Source organism: Cryptomeria japonica, chromosome 4, assembly GCF_030272615.1.
Source record: "Cryptomeria japonica chromosome 4, Sugi_1.0, whole genome shotgun sequence".
In the NCBI taxonomy this organism is placed as follows: domain Eukaryota; kingdom Viridiplantae; phylum Streptophyta; class Pinopsida; order Cupressales; family Cupressaceae; genus Cryptomeria; species Cryptomeria japonica.
Window position 1 is genome coordinate 274,616,147 of NC_081408.1, and position 23,977 is coordinate 274,640,123.

The following is a 23,977-nucleotide window of genomic DNA, read 5'->3' on the forward strand; positions in this document are numbered from 1 at the left end:
AATATATGCAAGTGCAGAAATGAATTAAAAGATTTAAGTGTTACTGATTCACCCCTCCCCTCTCAGTAACTTGGTTAGTCCTGAATATTTTCAACACCTTCTTTACGTTTAGTTATAAACTTTATAAAAGGAAAAAATAACACTCTTGTCACACTTCAATTTCCAAAAGATTCTGGTAGCCAATTTTTCTTGTCATCTATAGGTGTAGGCTTATTTGTTTGAGATTGAAAAAAAGAGTTGTTATTAGAAGAAGAAGGATAGTCATCAATTATTTTAAATTTGCTACTATCAATAAACTCTTTCATTGCAATTTTAAAATTAGGACAATCATTAGCATGGTGTTCATGAGTTTGATGAAATGAACAAAAAGGAGTTGTTGAAGAAGAAGCACTTTTACGGGAACAAATGGCTTGTTGTCTTGCAAGATGATCTTTGAAGTCTTGAATCCTAAGGAGGTCATCCATAGGAGATTTATTATTGTTTCTTAGGCTTTCTGTGGTAAGCTATGTAGGAGGGTTTATAGGGACTCAAATTCCTTGTTCAAATTTTCCAAGTCCTCATCCTCTAAAAACTTGTTTTGATATCATGTTAAAGCCACTCCTATAAGAATATTTTAATTGATAAGGCAGAGGAACATTGTAATTAATTTTTTTGAAGTTTGTAGTACAAGAATGTTTTGAAGGAATAAAGGGATTGGTTGATGAAGAAGGAATATCTTGTGAAGGAGGACTTTCCTTTCTTTCATCATTCATATCCTCTTTTGCATATTTGGAAGGAAGATCCTTATCATCTAAGGCCTCATATTTACTTAATGTTATATGGGGATAGAGATCATGAATAAAATTCTTAACATAATATTTTCTATAAATGTTTTGATGTTTAAGATGGGCTCTAGGATAATAAGGAGGATCTAGAGAGATGGAAACACCATTATTTTGATTTTTCCCCACTTGCTCTAGGGTATGTGTATGAGAAGAAGATGGGGCCATGTTTCTCTTCAATGCTTTCTCTCCATTAGAGAGATCATTGATAGGAGAATTATCTCTTTCCTCATTCACATTAGATACCCTAGGAGAGGTACAAGTATTAGGTTTCCCATTAACATCTCTAGGATTGGGATCTACAAAATCTTTAAGGTGATCTATATGATGGTGTAATGAAAGAATAAGTATCCATTAGATTACTGAGAGGGAGAGGGGGGTGAATCAGTAAACAGAAAAACTGATACAAACTTCCCAAACTCAAAATCAAATATACAAAGTAAACTTATCAATGAAATACCATTGTCAAGATCAATACTCATAAGAATACCGGTTGACTGTTACAATGACTTAACAGTAAAAAACATTTTACTTGTAAACATCCAAATGCTTTATCATATGCCAATGCTTCATTTCTCAATGCTTCCGATTATCATGCCTTATTAGAAATGGTTAAATAGTTAATCAAATCAAGCATAAGATCATAACCACAAAAACATTCACCACATGACACAAGTATTTATACGTGGAAAACCCAAATAGGTAAAAACCACGGTGAGATGGGACTCACAAAGTAATATCTAAACTCTTCTGAAGTTCACCCTATTAGGAGCCAAGCCTGCTAAAGCTTTTACAAAAGTCCTGTTAAGAACTGATCCTGTTAGGAATCACCCGGTTAAGGGATTGACTACAAATGCCTTGTTAGAAGCAAATACCCTGTAAGGAGTAACCTTAGTAGAGGATTTGAAAATCCAATCTAATGGACCACCTTGTTAGAGGATTTAATCGGTAACCAAGCTTGTTAGAGCTTACTCGATTAAGGGATTTCAATTCTGCTGTAATTGTTAGAAAACAATAGGATTTTCTTGATTTGTTTGAATAGCACTATACTTGCTTGATCATATCCATTTAAGCTTCTATCTGCCTTTACTCAAATAGTAGACTCATTCTCCGGTTCGACAACCACACACTCAACTAATTTCTGCCAACTCTTGCCAACTCTTAACAAAACAACTTCATCGACCTTAAATACAAATCAATTAGGTTGGTAACACAAAAAAATCTAATCCTCTCATCGAGATTACAAACAAGTTGGTACAAGCATGACTATTGGATTTCATAGAAATCTCTACACATCAATCAAGAAAACCTCAACCGCTCCTTGATTACCACTTCATTGAGCTCAGTAACACATCACATGCTTTGCATTAGATGAAATACACTTTTCTCATTCCCTAGACAAAAAATCGTACCAAATTTTTTTGAACTTGTCTTCATACAATGACCTTACGTGTCACCATCATTACCGCTCAATATCAGATCATAAACTAACATAACCAATTCAACAACCTTAATTAGTTAGGGTTTAACAAAAAAAACTGGTAGGGTTTACTAGTTACATAACATAGAAAGGGTTTAACCTTTTACTCCAGTTACCGGTTCAACTCACAAACTTACATACCGGTTTACAATATTCTTCACAAAGTTCTTCCTACCGATTACAAGTCAATATTAACAATAAGAACAATATCAACAATATCATTACTAGTTCAATTGACATTAATGGCAACATATTATTAATGCAATCTTCATGCAAATTCAAACACTATATATGAGATACACTTTCCTAAAAACATCACCATAAAATAAAATGTAATGGGTGGAAAATTAGGGTTTCAACCATAGAAGGGTAAAAGCCACTAATTTTCCACTACATTAAAAAGAGGGGTGAATCTAATAGATTTAGTCACAAATCAGTAATGATGAGGATTGAAATACTAATTGGATTCAAGATAATGATGTTGATTTGCCCTCTTTTGGGAGTTGAAATGCTGAAAATAGGGAAAAGTGTTGAAAATGAAGTTAAAATGCAAAAATAGTGAGCTACATTCATCAAATTGAGGCACACACCTGGAATTGAGTAGTATATGCACATTCAGACCTGATCCTTAAAAAAAGCTCCAAAAATTTCAATACCAGAGTGCCTATCACTTTGGTCCTCCTAACTTTTCACAGACCAAAGAGGGTTGATTCATCCTTGCAAATAATGCCTATTCTAAATATTGCAGCTCTATACCTCTTTCTTGCAAATAGAAAGAAAGGGAAATAGGTTGGGAATGGGGGTTTTCTTAATTCAAACCCTAGTTTAGGAATTAATCTTGATTGAAATATTGTAAATACTAAAATAAATGATGGAAAGGTATACCTTAGATCTACAATGAGTGATAATTCAATTCTTTGCTTCTTGAATATAATCACATATGTTGTATGGAATGGCATGAACATAACAAAACCCTAATCACACACACATGCTTGCAAATTAATGATGTAATGTTGTTCCACAATTGATGAATGAAGAGTACAACTTTGAAGACCTCTAGAAATTCTTGATGATGATAATTTCACTCATCTTTTATGATGTCTTGTTATTATTCAAATGAGAGGGGAAAACCTCCTTATATACTTTCTTACCAAAAAAACCTATTAATTTTCTGACCTAGGCTGACACAGGGAGATATTTCCCACTCATTATTGAGAATGCAAGACAAGGTCAAAGAGAAAGTCTAATCTTAAGAAGGAGAGATGTTAGGAAATCATTCTTTCCCCCCAACATAGAGACAAGAGAAGATACAAAATAGGCTATTATGTTACTACCAAATTATGATTGCACATGCAATTGTACTGCCATGAATGACAATGATCCCCCAATAGGTAAGCTCACAATGTCACATAGTGGGGAGCAACATCCACTATTGTTATTTAATTGCATGATAGAATGGACAAAGAAGTTGAATACGACATGTTAAATTCTCTAAAAAAAATGAAAGTAAAATCATGCATAAGATGATAAGTATTGAAATGTATTTATCAATAAAACACTCTCTAGCAAAAGAATAGGCCTTTAAGTCATGTTCCTCTTGCACACAAACTTCCTCATACACAAAAGAAACTTTAGGAGAGAGACAAGTATAATTAATTAGGGCCTCATTAATATAAGGGAGGGTATTGGAATGGATAGAAGATAAAGCCTCACAAACGAGATTGTCAATCCTATTAACCTCTTGGGAAGCATCATAAAAGGGTCAATCATCACAATTTCCTTACGAGTGTTTCTCAAAATGTAGAGAATTATCTAATTGAGATGAAGTCATTAAGGGATTTATTTAACATATCATAGTAATCACTACTAAATATGGAATTCACATTGGGAGATGGTCTTCAAAATGCTTCGGTGGTGTAATGGTGAAAATGAGGGTTTCGACCACTAGATGTAGTAAAAATCACTAATTTTTCTTAGGGATCAATTAAATTAAAGAGGGGTGAATCCAATAGATCTATCCTCAATCCAAGAAAGGTAGGGATGAGAATTCTTACTAGATTCACTGGTAAGAATTTGATTCCCTCTTTCTAAGTTAAATTGTGAAAATGTTGAAATTAGGGTAAATGTGTGTAAATTGAAGCAATTATACAAAAACAATGAGCTATAGTCATTAGACGAAGTCACAAAAATGTATCTGAGCAATATATGAGTGTTTGGATTTGTTCCTAGAAGGTTGAATTGAATTGTCAGGACCAGAGCATCGTTCACTCTTGTCCTCTACACTTTTTGCTATCCAAAGGGGAACCTTCTCATCTCTACGAATTATTTCAATCTTGAAAGTTACAACTCTATACCTATTCCTACACATGATAGAGAAGGGGAAATGGTTGGGAATAAAGGTTTTCCTAAGTCAAACCTTGGTTTAGGAATTAACCTTGAATGAAATAATGGAAAGATATACCTCAGATCTACAATTATTGATGATGATGTTTTTCTTCTTGAATGTAATCATATATGTTGTATGTGTAGACACTTAAAAATAATTATTTTAATTATTTTTAATTTCTCACATACTTAATTTATTAATTAATTATGCAAATTCTAATTCTCCTCAATATTAATTAATTATAATTAATATTGTCACTATAGTATGTGATTGATTTATTTGATAAATCAACCCCTCTTTTTATTCTTCTAAAAATTAAATCTTCTCAAATCCTCCCCTTAGCTAATTAATTTCAATTAATTAGTTAACCTACATGATTCCTACAAACCATCTTCCTAATCCATCATTAACCTAATAAATTCTTCTAGAAACTCCCTAAACTCACTTAACCTTATTCTTCTAATTTTTAATTCCCTCCACTCATTCTCTCTCCTAGTCAAATCCTCCTACAAATCCTATCCCACCTAACCTTTCCTCTAATCCCCCTCCTAATGAGTTTCTAGTGGTTAATCATCATGATTAGCCACAAATTAAACTCCTTGTCCCTTCCATCCAACCACTATCCTTAAATTCTCTTTTCCTAGGTGAATGCAATATTTTCAAAATCTCACATTCCTCTAGGCATCTCCTCTCCCAAGGAATTTTTAATTCTTTCTTATTCCTCCAATCCCCATGATCATCCCTTTTTGAAGAATTTTAAATTCCTCCTCCCCATTCTTCAAGGAATGTCCCATCCCTTGCTCTTCTCAAGGCACATTGGGAAGTCTTCCCAATGCACCTTGAGGAGTGTCGAGACAAAAAATACCTTTAAGGCATATCTCTTGGTCTCCACACCCTCTCTTGGGCCTTGTGTGAAATCACAAGAAATCCTAGCCCTTCATCTTGGATCCATCCTAGCCATCCATTCTTCCTCTCCTCTTCTTATAAATTGAGGACTCCATCCCTTCATTCATCATCTCCAAGTTTAGTAATCTTATGCTACTAGTTTGAGCCTAGAAAATTCATCATAGTATCCTCACCATGCCAAAATCATCTCCCATTCACACTTAATCATCTTATCCATATCATCCCTCAAGATCCATCTCATTTGTGGACAACATTGGAGAGCCATCCACATCAAGCAAGTAAGGAGAAAATCGACATCAAGTTGTAGGCACATTGGGTGCACTTCAACTCCATCTAAGCTCCATCCGAAGGACAAGGTAAAAGGTTTTGTGAAGTATATGCATGTCATTCATGTTTTCATTTGATTGAACTTATGTCTTTTGATTCTATATGTTTTTATGTTTTATTTGCATGATTTTCTAACTCATCAACCTCATTCTCCTTTTTACCATCTTCATTTTGGCATGCCCGGTGGGACCCATGTCCTTGAAAACTAATATTTTTGTGAGTTTTTGTGAGTTGTGAGACATAGGTTCTGAAAAAATGCGAGAGACTACAAATCAGCGTGAGTGACTCAGGTTTAGCGTGACAGAAAACCTATTTCCGCGCGAGTGCAAGGGCATCAGCATGAGCGCAAATGCATCAGCGCGACCACCCTATAATATTTAAACTTTTCCTGCCCCCTGTCAAAATTTTTAAAATATCACTCTCTATCTATTTGTTTATAGCGTGTGTAGGTGTTTCGGCACGAGTGATTTAAATCAACGTGACCTTTTTTATAAAATTCTTGCTCTGATTTTTAAATTTGAATTTTGAAAATTTTACCTACTAATCTGTCAGGTTTTTGTTTTTAGGGTTTCAATGCAAGCGTAGGCATTCAAGCATGAGAACAGGCATTTCGGCATGAGAGTAGACATTTTAACACGAGCAATTCTGATCAGTGTGACAGATAGGTATAAAACCCTTCTTTGTTATGTGTTTACTATTATCTCTTTTTATTGGTTTTATTTACTACAGCGTGTACGCAGGCTTTTTAGCGCTGCGCAGGCACTTCAGCGTGGTTGACTGCAATTTAGCGCGTGCACTGTATGTGCAGTACAGTAAGTACTAACTTCCTTTTTTTTAGTGTTGCAGTTTGAATCGATCGTCCAAGACCTTAAACAACAGAAAAAACTACTAATTCACTTTTTTGCAGGTTGCCTAGGAGACTCGACCAAACATTGTGCTTTTTTTTTTAACTAGGCACCTAGATGTTAATTAAAGGGTGAATGAATCATTGTTTTACGTGTTTTGAGCAAAGCATAAAGGTAGGAGAGTATTCTCTTGTTGATAGATGATCATAAATCCAGACCCTCCAACCTTTTCTTGTTTGATTGCATGCTTACCCTTAGTGGGCCTACCCTCCCAGCTTGCTCTTTTAGAAGGTAAGAGGGGAACGACCCAAGTGAGTACACCCAGACCTAGGGTTCCCAACTCACTATAATAAATAGGTCACTGACTACGAAAGAGTCAATGGTTGGGGCTATATGAGAGTTCACTCTCACATTGGGTGCTTAGTAGGATCCTAAAGATCTCAATCACGCTTGCGTGACTGCTAAGTTCTTGGTGCTTCATTGGGCTATAGGCCTCAATTGTGCTTGCGCAACTGCAAAGGGTAGCTCCTAACGAGAACACTTACTAAACACCTTGTTCATAGTGGCCAAAAACCTTCTAGTCATTGGTGTAAGTGGTCGGACCTCCGAAGCCGCCCATATTTTACGGCCCTTAGTAGAGACACAAAGTTTGCCATGAGGAGTTTTCATGGGAATTGATACTTGGCTTCCCTAGAGACGTGAGTGTCATGGAGGGGAGCCAGTGGGGTCAAGCATCTAAGTGTCTACTCTGGGTAAGCGTAGCTGGGAAACCAATTGGGATCCAATGACTATTGTCCTTTCTAGCCTTAAGAGTGTTGTATATGAGCATGAGTGTCTTTGAGTTAAAATGCATTTGATCATTGTGTTTTCTTTTTTTGAGACATACTTGCCAAGAGTAGACTAAAAAACACATTACTATTCCCAAACACTTTGCAAAAACACTTGTCCAAACACAAACAATTATCCAAGTCATTACCCACACAAAGTCCAAAATTACATCAAAACTTCATCCGTCTCATGTTTCATAAGACCAAGTTGTATAAACATCCTAAGAAGTCAATTGACCAACCTATCAAGAAGAAAAATCTCACACAAGCATAACTCCTTAGGCATCGGAAATTTTGGTATACCAACCGTAAACTCTTGCTCAAACATAGGACATTCTTGCAACACTTCCACGATTACATCCATGGTCATAGCAATGAGTTTGATGCTAGTGATGAACTAAGAGTCTGTGCTCTCCATCAAGGTTTAGGTTTGTCCTTTAACACCAACTATCATCAAAATCAGGGTGGTCATGTCCCTTCATACAACTTACCATCCAAACCAATCATCCATTGAGTCATGTTCATGCCAAGAATAACCTAGTCATCAAGTTTCATCTAGTCATCACTGTCATACCTCCTCAATCAATCACCCTCAATCTCCTAAGGACTTAGCACATCAAATCAATCTCCCTCCACTATCAAATCAATTATCAAAATCCAAATCCAATCATCCTTTAATCCAATTTAACCTCACATTCAGGTTGCATACCTTGTGAAGTTCCATTTAGACCTCATCATTGATCAATTGGCTCTTGTCCTTGAAGAAGAATCCTCTCCATGTATCCTTTTCCTTATCCTTTTTGAGTCGATCAAGACTCTTAACTTGCGCCTTTACTTTTCTTAGGGTCATTAGTCAACCCTTGGTGGAAAAGAGGCTTTTTAATCATCATTCCAAGGTCTAAATTCTACCTAACTTGGTCATTACCTTGCTTGTGGTTTCATCCACCACCTTAAATCCTCATCCAAGGACTAAGGTGTCAATCCTAATCAAATCCGGGCTCTAATCCAGGAACCCCACCAATCAACAAAATCCCTTGTCATCAAAGATAAAATCCCCCCCAAAAAAAAATTCCACAAAAATCTTGCTAAGTCCTTTCATCAAATTTTTTTCCTCCAAGCTTTTCTAAGGTTATTCGTGTATGGTCAAAAATTGATCTCAAAAGAAAAAGATGGTTGAACAACAATATGGCATGTCGAATCTTAGTGTCCTATATGAAGATCCCACACAAGATCCTACACAAAGTGGGCAACCTAGCAATCAAGATCAAAACCAAAATCCTAATATGGTTAGCCAAGATGAACTATCTCCGAAAGTGCAAACTTTCCTAGTGGACTCTTATAACCAAGAGATGATTGAAAAGTTCATCCAGCACAACCCTATTGCACTTCTAAAAACTCTCCTTGAAAATGGAGCTCAACTTCCACCTAAATTTGACAGAACCACTCTCGGCCAACAACCACAAGGAGACATCGCTCCCACACACAATGCTGCACCTACTATTCGAACTCAATCAATTGCAGCCCCATCAATCATCCAAACTCAACCAATGCCACCCGCGGCACCTCCCACCATGGTCTCCATCCCACCTTCTTCCTCTTTACCATCTATACCACTATCAAATCTGATCTCATGTATTCTCCAACACGCTTCTATACCACCTCCTTCCATTCAACCACACATCTCTATTCCACAAACTTTGCTTCCTGTCAACAATGTCGCAAACTTTATCCAGGCCGCACTCAATCCTGTCACAACAGTTTGTGGACCACAACCAACTATCACTCAAATCCCCGCGACATCGATCATCACATCTCATATTCCCTCCTCCTCATAATATCAATACATTGGTGGTGGTACACCTTCCTTGACTCATCCAATTCTTGGAGAAAATACAATTCATCATTATCAAAGTCCACAACAAGACCTCATCAAGGAAATTCAAGACATGAAAAATATCATTAAGGACATGAAAGAAGGGACTAATAAGTGGAAACCTTACTCATTTGAGGAATTTTGTCCTTGTCCTTATGAACCGTCTATATCAGTTGCACCTTACCCTCCAGGATTTGAAATCCCTAAATTCACCAAGTATGAAGGCAAAGGAGACCTCTATGACCATGTCTGGGAATTTCACATCTTATGTCAAGAAGTCTCCTATAGTGACCTATATCTTCGCAGACTCTTTACCAAGAGTCTCATAGGAGATGCCCTCGCATGGTTCTCATCTCTACCATGAGGCTCCATTGTCTCCTTTCCAGACTTGGCAAAGAAATTTGTAGCTCACTATGCCTACAACATGGCTAATGATGTTTCTATGATGAACCTATGTAACACAAAACAAAGGCCTGGAGAGACTTTCACCAACTTCTTACAAAGATGGCAAAATCTTATCAAGAAATTCCAGTGGGACATGCCAAAGCAACATCAAATTGAATTATTTCAAAAGAATTTGGTACCCAAACTTTCAAGACCCTTGACGTCCCAATGTATCAAATCCTTCCAAAAATTGATTGATAAGGGCCTCGCCCTCAAATGTGTCTTGTTGGAGGAAGGAACCTTGAAACATTACCAGAAATCGACACAAAGTTCTTCCTCTTATCATAATGACAAACCAAAGTTCTGGTCTAAAAACAAAAACATAGTCAACGATGGTGTAACTGATGCACAACAAGTCCAAACAGTAGTTTCTCCCCCAAACTCCACCACCAATAATCATCAATTCAATAATCAAAACAATCAAAATCAATCCCAAAAACCTCACAATAAAATAATGTCTCAGTCCAGGGATGACCAACCCGATCAAATAACAGGACTCCAAGAGATTTCACTCCTCTTGTTGAGCCTATTGAAATGGTGTTTCAAAATCTTGTCCAAGCAAGTGTAGTGGTTTTTCTGGTCACTCACCCGTTTGACCCCAATCAACCCAAACCTAGATGATATAATGAGAATGAGTATTGCAAGTATCGTCGTATCAAGGGACATGATACATGAAAGTGCATGACGCTCAAAATCTACATACAAGATCTCATTGATAGGGGTGAGATTGAAATAGCAAATGCAAAACCTGGTAATAACAATGACAAACTTAAAATGTACCAGGAACCCTTCTCGAAGCATGGTAAAGGAAAAGGCTCATCATCTAATGCAATGAGTTATTACTAAACCAATCATATAACTGGATTTGACTCTTTAGTAGGTTGCATCAAGCCTGCAGACAACCATGTTAATGTCATAACTATCCAAGGAGTTAATCATCTCCCTCCCCAAAGCAGACCAAATCCAGCTAGGATAGTCATTCAAGGTGCCATGCCTTCCACCTCCCATCCCCAAAATGACTACAATGTAACCACACAATGAGGTAAAGTCACTATCCAAGGAGTCCCTCCCCCACCAAAACCCCCACCTATGTCTTCCACCCGCCGATATGACCTCCTGGACCAACTTGGAAAAACCCCTAAACAAATTTCCATTCTATAACTTCTCAAGGCTTCCCCTGTACATAAGGAAATTTTGGAACAAGCCCTCCTTGAGTCTCGCGTTCCTGATAACATCAATGCTACTCAATTCCAAGCTCTCATTGGAAACCTTGCTGCCCAACAATACCTTGTATTCACCTCCAATGATGCTCCCACAAATGGAGACCACAACAAGCCTTTGCATATTGAAGCCCTTATCCAAAAGAACAAGGTCAAATGTATTTTGATAGATAGTGGATCTGGACTTAATCTGTGTACATACAAGTTAATAAAATAATTAGGAATTTTTGGGGACTTGGTAAACACATCAGGAAGGATCACAATAAAATCATATGATAATGTAGAAAGAGGTTTAAAAGGCATGATCACCTTACCTCTTCAAGTGCACCCTATTACAATTGAAACCCCTTGCCAAGTATTAGATCTTGATCTTCCCTATAACATTCTCCTCGGTCGGTCATGGATTCACTCCTTGTAGGCCCTACCCTCCACCTATCACCAATGCATCAAATTCCCCTTTAATGGAAGAGAGATCACTATCAAAGGTGATCCCCAACCTTTTCAATATTGCAAACTCTTAGAGGGGAAGCATCCATATCATTTCCCACTAAATAGACCCTCGCCAATGCCTCCATCTGACACATCAAATGTTGCCTCCACTTCATCCCAATCAGACACTCAAATCAAAATCTTGGACAATGGCTGTGGAGAATATAAATTGGAGGATGTCTTATTAATAGGAAACCTCCCCCTCTCTCCTAAGTCATTCACTAAACCGAAAGAGCTCAAAAAAGACCTGAAACCAGTCATGCAATGCCAAAACACTACCTTCCAGCAATGGGGCCCACTTGATGAGGAGACCCTCGAAGTAGATGTCTCTTCATGGTTGTACCGAGAAGAAGATGAAGATCCAACAAAAATATCCAAAAAGATGTACCCAAAAGCATCAACCATAGTAAAAAAAATGGGTTACAAAGGACACAGCTTGGGACCAGAGGAGAAAGAAAGAAAAGCACCCATAAATCCTATCTCCTACAAATACAATAGAGGCTTGGGGTACACCCCGGTGCCCAAGATTACTATCACTGGTGCCCCCTCAATTCGTTTGGATGTCGAAAGTGCTAACGAAGAGGAGTTCCATGAAATATTGTATGAATACGAAAACGATATTTTCTTTAACACTCACATCAATACCATTACCCCCATAACCCCTTCCACTTCACATGAGCTACATCTCGTCCATCCTGAACTCATATACTGGGGCCAATGAGACAAACCCACGTTAGAAATCTACGTCGATGATAATGCTCTCATTAATCTCCCGACGGTACAAAATCTGGAAGATTGTAATAGAGTAGATGGTATTCAGCTTCATGAAAAGGGATACTTTGGTAGTCAGGTCAATGCCCTTAGTCGTAAAAAGGATAATCAAAACAAAAAACATGATTCCCTAGGTGAAAACCTCTCTAAGGCACCTTTGGATGAGCAAAAAATAAAAACAAAGGGCGTATCCAAAAGTGAAAACCTAGAAAAAGCACTTGACGATGAGGGACTTGACCTCCCTACCATTGGTTACCTTCCATAGGATAGATCAAATTTGCTGATAGAAGAAACAAACAACATCAACATGGGCACTGAAGTCACTCTGAAGAATGTGCTCATTGCCAAGTCCCTCATAGAAAAAGAGAAACAAGATTTCATCAACTTCCTTACAGAGATAAAAATCAATTTTGCATGGTCCTATGCTGATATGCGAGGGTTGGATCCTGCATTGGTGGTTCACAATCTCGCTGTCCACCCAGACGCAAAACCTGTAAAACAAAAATTGTGCAAAATGCACTCGCATATTGCTCTCCTGGTCAAGGTGGAATTCCAAAAGATGTTAGATGCAGAATTCATCAAACTAACAAACTACACTGAATGGCTCTCCAACATTATACCTGTCAGCAAACCTATTGGGGGCATCCGCATCTGCGCAAATTTACGAGATCTAAATAGAGTTTCTCCTAAAGATGATTTCCTGCTCCCCAATATAGATATGATTGTGGACCTTATTGTAGGACATGAGATGCTATCGCTTATGGATGGATTTTCCAGATACAACCAAATCAGAATTGCAGATGAGGATCAACATAAAACTGCATTCACAACACCATGGGGTACCTTTTGTTACCGAGTCATGCCTTTTGGCCTCAAAAATGCTGGAGCTACATATCAATGTGCCATGACAACAATTTTTCATGACCTCTTGCACAAAATTATGGAGGACTATGTGGATGATCTATTAGGAAAATCTAAGACAAGACAAGAACACATCCCTATTCTGAAGCAGATCTTTGAAAGATTGGAAAAATACAAACTACGCCTAAATCCCAAAAAGTATGTGTTTGGAGTCACATCAGGAAAACTATTAGGATTCATTATTTCCCGTAGAGGCATCGAGGTCAATCCTGCAAAGGTAAAAGCTATCATGGAAATGCCTCAACCGAAAACTCTTAGACAACTGCGTAGTTTCCAGGGGAAACTCCAATCTATTAGATGTTTTATTTCACAACTAGAAGATAAGTGCCATCCATTTGCACACCTCTTGCGCAAGGACACAAAATTCAAATGGGACTACTTATGTCAAAAGGCCTTTGAGAAACTAAAAGAATATCTAGCATCACCTCCAGTGTTGATGCCTCCTACTTCTGGAAAACCCCTCATTTTGTATATATGTGCTACTGCAGTGGCATTGGGGGCATTACTGGTGCAAACAGATGATCAAGGGAAGGAACATGCCATTTACTACATCAGTCAGACACTAGTAGGGTATGAACTCAATTATACCCCATTGAAAGAGCATTCTTGACATTGGTGTTTAGCAAATAGAAGTTCTGACACTATATGCTAAACAACAAAACAAAACTAATTGCTAAGATTGATCCACTTAAATATCTCTTGTCAAAAGCTGCTCTCACTGGCAGAACCGCTAAATGGGTCATGCTCTTAAGAGAGTTTGACATTGAATATGTGGATAGAAATATAATCAAGGGACAGGTCATCACAGACCAATTGGCAGATGCTCCACTCCTAGGTGACCATCCTATTCTCACAAAATTACCAGATGAGTTCATCATGATAGTTACCACATCCTCCACATGGCAATTGTACTTTGATGGCTCTTGCATCCAAAATGGATCGGGGGCAGGAATATTATTAATCATACCTCAAGGAGATGGCATCCCAAAGTAATACAAGATAGCCCTTGCATGTACCAACAACATCGCAGAATACGAGGCACTCATCATAGGTTTGCACTTGGCTATCCACTAGAAAATAAAGGAATTACAAGTCTATGGTGATTCCCAACTTGTCATAAAACAAGTCAATGATGAGTACCAGTCAAAAGATGATAAACTCCTTCCCTACCATACCATGGTTGAAGATCTTAAGCAACACTTCATGACAATCAAGTTTGATCAAGTCCCACGAACAAACAACAGGGCTGCAGATGCAATGACCACCATTGGCTACCTTCTTCAGATGCTAGCACAAAGTCAAAAGTGTGAGTTCTTGGTTGAGAAACTATTTATATTGGCATATGACCTACCAGAATCTAAAATGGTGTGTGTACTCGTTGGTCCTGAGTCCCCTTGGTACAAAGAAACCTTCACTTTCCTAAAAGACAACACCATTCCTCCACATCTTACCATAACCTAACAACAAACATTCATTCACTGTTGTCCTCGTTACACCATCCTTGGAGACACCCTATTCAGAAGGCATTTTGATGATTCCCTCCTAAGCTGTTTAGATAAACAAGAGACAGAATGGGCATTACGTGAAGTACATGAGGGTATCTGTGGGGCACACTCAAGTAGGCTCACATTGGCTAAAAAACTTTTGAGAACAGGATACTATTGGCCTAAAATGGAAGTAGATGCATATAACTATGTGAAGAAATGCATCCCTTGCCAGCAACATGGCGACAAGATTCATGCACCATCACAAAAATTGCAACCATTTATTACACCATGGCCTTTCTCACAGTGGGGGCTCGATCTCATTGGGAAAATTTACCCTCCATCTTCCAACAGACATAAATTCATTATCACTACCACCGAGTATTTCACCAAGTGGGTAGAGGCTATCCCTCTTACTTTTACCACTGACAAGCAAATATCCAAATTCATCCTGAACTACATAATTTGCCAATATGGCATCCCAAAAGTTATCATTACAGGATAATGGCAAACAATTTAAAAACCAGGATGTGAAAGAACTCTGCCAAAAATTCAACATCCAACATCGTTTTTTTACCTGATATTACCCCCAAGGAAATGGCCAAGCCGAGGCTTCTAGTAAAACCCTAATCAAAATCCTCAAAAAGATAGTTAATGAAGTTGGCCGTGATTGGCACCTCCAACTCCATCCCACTTTGTGGGCCTACTGCACCTCCATCTGCACCCCCATAGGCGCCACCCCTTATTCCCTTGTCTTTGGCTCCGAAGCCATCCTTCCCCTTGAGATTGAGGTCCCCTCTCTAAGGGTATCTCTGCAAAATATCCTACCAGACAAGGAATATAGAATTACCCGCTTACAAGAGCTAGAATTATTAGATGAAAGACACCTCAAGGCCTTGAATCATCTCTGGGTATATAAAAACCATTTGCGCATGAATTATCACAAAAAAGTCAGAACCCAAGAATTCCAAATTGGTGATCTTGTCCTCATGGAGAATCAAAAAAACCTACAAGAAAGAGAAAATAAAGGCAAGTTCAAGCTTAATTGGCTTGGACCATATGTAATCACAACAAAATATGGATCAGGAGCTTATCAGTTGGCTACTCCTGAAGGCGATCCTTTAGATGATCCAATGAATATCATGCACCTCAAAAGATTTTATGCCTAGTCCTGAGAAAGTCTTAAATTGTCAATATATATATATATATATATCAAGAAAAATACAAAAAAAAGTAAAATGAGAAAAAGATCCTGAAAAAATAGTCACTTTGGTGAATACCTGGCAAACAGGCACCTTGTGGCACAAAAAAATTAAAAATCAGAAAAAGAAAGAAAAAACAATTCATCCATTTGTGAAAACCACTTTGTGGTGCTATGGACAAGTACCTTGGTGAAAACCTCCATGCAGACGCTAAGGTAAATAACCGGATCCATTGTCTATTAGGCCGACGCTGCAAAACAACCTGACACTACAAAACACCTGCCATCCCATCCAGCCATTCACAACATTCCTTCCCTTTCGCCTCCCAATCAAACACACGTATGATGATGAGTCTTTACCTGAGTCATGAATAAGGAATGTCCCATCAAACTGAGCTTTTGTGCCTCTATGTGAGCTTTAAGAAGTCTTGAGAACAATCCTAAGTCCACAAGTCAATCTTCAAAACCATAGGATCACTTTCCTAATCCAAAAGTCCACTTTTCCCTAGGGATGAATCCTTCCCTCGTCTGGGAACCTAATCCTCCATTAGAATCCTACTCTTGGCAAGAGGTATCAAGTTGGTCATGAGTGAGTGACTTGTTTGACTTATTGAATTTTTCATTTAGACTTGCATCTTTTTCCCTACAACTACAACTATCTACGACTGTCTGGATTTGCCATATCCAGGTATGTTACAATAGCTGCATACTGGGGCATATTTTCATAGCATGGCATGTTTTGGATCTCTCTTGTATAAACCAATGACCTGGTACTAGTGTTTATCAACACGTACCTTCTCATGTACAAGAGGTATCAATGTGTTTGAGGGTTTCCTTGCACATACCCACAATCTTGTATTAGTGTTTCTCAACACTTGCATAGCTATGTGTAAGGAATTCCCGTTTGTCTAAGAGTCATTCCACGCCTTGGGTTTCTCATGGCATCCTGATTTCTATAATCAGTGGTGCAAGTCACCCAAGGCAATATGAAACTAGGTTGGCTCTCCACATTTTTTGTGCACAAAATTTCACCATCATTCCATAAAATCCTAAACTCAATAATCCCATGGAGTCCTCAATTTCCTCCATTTCCCGTTTATTCCATATTCTTCTATTTTTCTATCTAAGATCATTGTGTTATTATTGGAATATTCCCTCTTTATTATTTATTTACATCATATAGATTGCATTACTTATTTCATTTAGATAGTCATTTTCCACAAAACATTTATCACATAAGGTTACACTTAGGTTGCATCACATAAATAAAAGATACTTATTCATCCATGTAACATTATATTTAGATTGCATCATAAAATCCATCACACATTTTCATATATGCACATCATAAAGCACAAGTCACTCATCCTACATCCAAAAACATGTTAGCAATAGATCATAAACATACATGTATAAGTATCCACTCTGCATCACAAATAGGTTAGCACAACATATCCATAATTGCATCCATATATTGCATCACAAGAAAAACAAAGAGAGCCCATCATAATAAAAAAGTACCATCATCCATCACCATCAAATCATGTATATATATAAAGAGGTAAATGTGTCTGTCATAATACAATGATCACCCCGAAGGATCAAAATATATGATACACAAGCAAAAAAAAGAGCTAGCTCTTCCCTCCTGTCTCTCCCCCCCTCTGTTGTACCTCCTCCACCTGATCCTCCTGACTCCCCCCTATCGGTGGCCGAAAACCCACTGATCCCCCTGTCTGCTGACTTTGATATGGCCACTAAATATGGGTCCTATGAGACCGCATACTCTTAATGTATGAGGCTTCTTGCTATTCTATAGGCACTACTCCGTGATATAGACCCCTATAATACTGTGCCTCTTGAGATGCCATCTTTGTCCTCTCCCACTACTGCATACTATCAAAAAATATCTGTGCCAGCCCTGTAGGAACCAATGCCTAGCGGACTGTATCCCTCTCCCCTCGCAACTATGTCACATCCGCCTCCGCCCTCTGCACTATGGCCTGTAACCCCTCTAACTTGACATCCTACCGATGAATGACATCCTGAAGCCCTGCAATGGTTGTCCCTATCTAGGCCTCCTCTAGCATCCTCTCTGACTCCTCCCTCTCCTCCCTCAAGGCGTCCACCTCTGTCCTGGCAGTATGGAGACTCTCTGTCAATTCAACTATCTTCTATGTCAACCACTCCACCTCTGCTCCCATGCTCTCCCTCTAAGCCCTCTCTACCTATATCTCATCCTCAACTGAATGAAGCCTCACTCGATAGGTATCTTGCTCCTGCTATACACAGTCAAAATCAGCTTGTGTCAATCCTCCCCTCTCCTCCGCCTATGCCTTAGGAATATCCATAGGTATAGCCTCCTCTCTCTTGCCAACTATGGCCTCTGTAGCCTCTCCCACTGGGGCATCCTCTCCCTCTCCCTCCTCTGGATCCCTCCTCCACACCACTCGGATGTTCCTCTGCTATTTTCCTACACCACACCCTGTGCCAACCATAACTCTCTCTCTAGGGCCATCATCCTCCCCACCCACCACCTGGTCAACCCCTAGCTACAGCTCCTCATCCTCCAACACCCTAGGAATGGTAAGCCGCACTTGCAAATGCCCCTCCCACCAGCTCCTGTATCCACCTGTCATGCCTGGATCCTCCCCTGCCCCCATCCGCTCATCCCAGACTAAGTGAAATGTTGTCTAGAAGCTAGTTCGACCCTCCAAGGGACTTTCTGTAGGGCCCCAATACCTCACCTCCCGTGTAATCCGGGGATACATTGGAATATCCCCCACTATATCCTATACCTGCCCAAGCTGTCAGGCCACCCCTGATGGAGAATAGTACTCCATGATATATATAGATCTCCTAAAAATCCACATCTCCACTCCTGCCCAGTGCAGCTACCAGTCATCCCTCCACCAATCACATCCCAAAAATGGTCTCCATGTGAACTGCACTAGCTCATCCAAAATCCTCCTCCAAAACCACATGGACACTGTCTATGTATAGTGCAACAGTCCCCTGTATCTGTCCACAAATGGCTGTCATGGCCGCTTGTCCTATACCCCCAGTGGCCGAGTCACTACAATATGCTCCCACGCCTAGATGTGTAGAAGTGTGACCCCTGCAGATAAAATGGTGTACTCTCTATAGACCACCAGATGCATATCATGATATAGCTGGGCTAGCATCACCGTGCCCTATGCATACTGATGACCATCATGCAACATGAAGTATAAAAATTTGCTCCTATCTAACATCGGTGGCATCTCATACTCGAACACCTCCTGCAGATAAAATCCAACTGCATCTAACTGATACTAAGGGATAACGCCACGAATGGGGATCTTCAGGATCCTCCAAACATCTAACAGAGTCACTGTGGCCTCTCCAGTCGACAAATAGAAGGTGTTATGTCGACTATCCCACCTCTCCACTAGCACCCTCATCATGGCAATATGTGCTCGTATCTTTGGCCACTTGCCTACATAATGTAATCCTAGCATAGCTAGCATCTCCAGCTCATCATGACCTAACTCATGATATAGGCTCATCGTAGCAGGCCAATGCTCCCTCGAAGATAGCGGTCCCCTCTCCACTTGCATCCATTAGACCAAATCATTACTTTCATGCCCAAAAATTCTCTCCTGACCTCCCGAACCAAATGTACCCTTCCCCCTATCCCAAAATTCTAAGACAAAACTTCATTTCTCCCCTTCCCACATGCACGCGTTGATCTACCCAGTGCTCACGCCAAAACCGTGAGGCTCACACCATTTGGAAGGTGCTTGCGCCAACAGAGGTTCCATCCCTGCTCTGAACCCCCTCCCCAGCCCATCAATGCGAGCGTTCGTGCTTCTGCATGAGCGCCCATGTAATCCCTTGGGTGCTTGGACTGAAACGTGAGCGCCCACATGAAAGCACGAATGCTTGCACTTATGCGCGAGCACCCGCGCTGAAGCCCCCCATTCCCCCTAAATTCCCTATTTTACCCTACCCTTTCATGAGCGCTCGCGCTGATCTAGGGGAGCGCACGCTAAAACAATGACCAGCACATGCACCTCGCCTTACCTAGACCCCCATTTCTAGCCCTAATTTTTACCGAAAATTAAAAATTCAAAAAGAGGGACAGTCCTACTCACCAGTGGTCCATAGCTATTCGGTTGGTCAAATCATTGGATCCTCTCGACATGATGATCATGAACTGGAATGCGGTCCATCTATCCTTCTCTTCTTCTTCACTCTAAGTGGCTCCAAGGCTTGTGTGTAACAATGACTCTTTATTGGGTCCGTTGTGGCTTATATGGGCCCCCATGAGGGCCCATTTCCTCTGCACTCTCGCATCTTCATTTTGTCCTTCCAAATTTTTCACAACTGCTTCATATTTCTTCCTCACTTATCCTTCCACCCAAATTCTTCTTCCTCTATTTTTGAGAAATTTTTGTCTTTTTTCTGAAAAAAATTCTCGAGGGGCATACACCTCCCACACTTTATGCTGGGGCATCTTATTCTTCCTCTTCTATCTTCTACCCATCACCAAATTTACCGTTGCGTAAAAGAGGGGCAAAATGTAGGAAATTAAAAAATAATTATTTTAATTATTTTTTATCTCTCACATAATTAATTTATTAATTAATTATGCAAATTTTAATTCTCCTCAATATTAATTAATTATAATTAATATTGTCACTATAGTATGTGATTGATTTATTTAATAAATCAACCCCTCTTTTTATTCTTCTCAAAATTAAATCTTCTCAAATCCTCCCCTTAGCTAATTAATTTCAATTAATTAGTTAACCTACAAGATTCCTACAAACCATCTTCTTAATCCATCATTAACCTAATAAATTCTTCTAGAAACTCCCTAAACTCACTTAACCTTATTCTTCTAATTTTTAATTCCCTCCACTCATTCTCTCTCCTAGTCAAATCCTCCTACAAATCCTAACCCACCTAACATTTCCTCTAATCCCCCTCCTAATGAGTTGCTAGTGGCTAATCATCATGATTAGCCACAAAGTCAACTCCTTGTCCCTTCCATCCAACCACTATCCTTAAATGCTATTTTCCTAGGTGACCTCTAGGCATCTCCTCTCCCAAGGAATTTTTAATTCTTTCTTATTCCTCCAATCCCCATGATCATCCCTTTTTGAAGAGTTTTAAATTCCTCCTCCCCATTCTTCAAGGAATGTCGCATCCCTTTCTCTTCTCAAGGCACATTGAGAAGTCTTTCCAATGCACCTTGAGGAGTGTGGAGACAAGAAATGCCTTTAAGGCATATCTCTTGGTCTCCACACCCTCTCTTGGGCCTTGTGTGAGCTCATAAGAAATCCTAGCTCTTCATCTTGGATCCATCCTAGCCATCCATTCTTCCTCTCCTCTTCCTATAAATCGAGGACTCCATCCCTTTATTCATCATCTCCAAGTTTAGTAATCTTATGCTGCTAGTTTGAGCCTAGAAAAGTCATCATAGTATCCTCACCATGCCAAAATCATCTCCCATCCACACTTAATCATCTCATCCATATCATCCCTCAAGATCCATCTCATTTGTGCACAACATTGGAGAGCCATTTACATCAAGCAAGCAAGGAGCAAATCAATATCAAGTTGGAGGCACATTGGGCGCACTTCAACTCCATCTAAGATCCATCTGAAGGAGAAGGTAAAAGGTTTTGTGAGGTGCATGTATGTCATTCATGTTTTCATTTGATTGAAGTTATGTCTTTTGATTCCATATGTTTTTATGTTTGATTTGCATGATTTGCTAACTCATTCACCTCATTCTCCTTTTTACCATCTTCAGTATGAAATGACATAAACATGACAAAACCCTAATCACACACACATGCTTGCATATGACTATTGTAATTTTGATCCACAATGGTTGAATGAAGAATATGCAGCCTTGAAGATCTTTGAATATGCTTGATGATGAATGCTTCATGGATGAAAGGGTGCTTGATTGCTTGGAGATGGAGACTTAGGATTGAAATGAATTGATTAATGTCTTTATATAGGGGTATCTAGGCCATTTACCAATTAGGCCAACCTCCAATGGTCATGTGGAGCCACAAAGTTGAATTACCACTAGAGAAATAGAACCCTTGGCCCATTTCAAAGTAGGGCCCAACTAAGAGGGATTAGGGAAAGGGTTCTTTGGTCCTAGGACTAGGGTGTGGGTGCCCTGGTCCTTCTCAATTAGGGACCATCATTAAGCCGTGCGGAGGACACCCCTGTAAGAAATCAATTAGTGGGTGTACACGACATTAGTATTAGATATTGAAATCAAATTGGACCTAAATAGGAGATGAAGAGGGGGAATGCTAAAGTGGGGGCACAAACATGAGGTGTAAATTGACCCGATGAAAATTTATGATGCTACATTTAGCCCCCACTTTAACAGGAGTATGAGCCTATACAAATACTCATGGTAAAGTAGATGAAAGATGAAAGAGATAAGAAATTAGGAGCATAATCACAAGGAGATAATACATCACTAATTTTGAGGAACCAAGCCTCCAACCTTAGGATATTAACTCACTCAAACACATGTAAGGACACACAAACAAGAAAAAAACAACAAAGGAAAACAAAGACAAACCAAGGCAAAAAGGCAAAATACAAACAACAAAAGAGCTAAGAACCAAAGAGAAGACATCAAGTCAACTAGCCAAAAGAACTCAATATCAAAATGTCTGAACCACTAATATCATTCTTGAAAAATGTCATCTCAATAACACAAGTGATCACATAAAAGAGAAAGAGCACACATCATCCATGAACAACAAATAGAAAAGTTATGATCTCATGAGAAGAAAGGAGGGAATCATGGTACACATTCTAGATGTGTTTTTCTAGGTGATCCATGAGATGGAGAGTAGGAGAAGACATGGATACACATTATATATGTGTTTTTCTAGGTGATCCATGTTGGGGAGGAGAGTAGGAATAGTGTAGCTGTGTTTTTCTAGTTCCACACACCCTCATGCATGTGTGCAAGTTATGTTTGGTTTTAGGAACATCTCATGTAAGAGTTTGTTTTCTCTAACTTTGAGAATGTGTAACCTTGTTTAAGACAAATATAAATGTTGCTTCTGGTTTCATAAATGAAGCATCTCATGTAAGAGCTTGTTTTCTCCAGTTTTGAGAATTAATACACTGTTTAAGACATGCAAAAATATAGTACAAAGAGGATGATATTTATTCCCCCCCTTAAGATGTCAACATGGCCCTATGTTGATGTCTTAAGGAAGCTAGAAACAAGGATACACACCCTTCAACACCAAGGAGATATCCTTTAGGCAATAATGTTCATAAATCCAAGCTAAAGAGGGAATACTCTTATAAGAAAGGATAAGATAGTTGAAAAAGAGATATCTTGGAACAAGTGTAAAAGAGATCCTTGGAGGAGAAGAGATCCTTTCTCAAAAGACATCTACATCCATGATAATTTTCTTGAACAATCATAGCATCTTCTACCAAAAGAAGGGAAGAATAATATGAATTCTTACCTTCCTCCTATTGCTAGGTGAAAGGGATTCTTTATGATGGATGACACACCGCTTCATAAGAGACATACCGCTTCAAACAAAGAATAAGCCCGAACCAAGGAAAACACATGTACTCATGTGAAGGATAATTCTATGGAAGAAAGGACATCATGTTATGAAAAATGCAACCCATAAAGGAAAAAGTGAATCCCAAGAAAAAGGAAAGAGAGAGAAAATCATTCTTGCCCCCATAGGGATAGAGACAAGAATACATAGACTATTATGTTTCTCACTAAGTATGATTGCACCTAAAATTGTGTCATGCCCAAACTTTTGGGCAAAAATGCAACAACAAATTTTTTTATAACACTAAAATATTTGATGTTCTAAGCTCAAAAAGATGTGATAACTTAATTAGTTTCACTAAAAGATATCTCAAGTGTCCTTAAGAATGAGTTTCTAAAGTGAGCGATAAATTATTTAATCTAACTA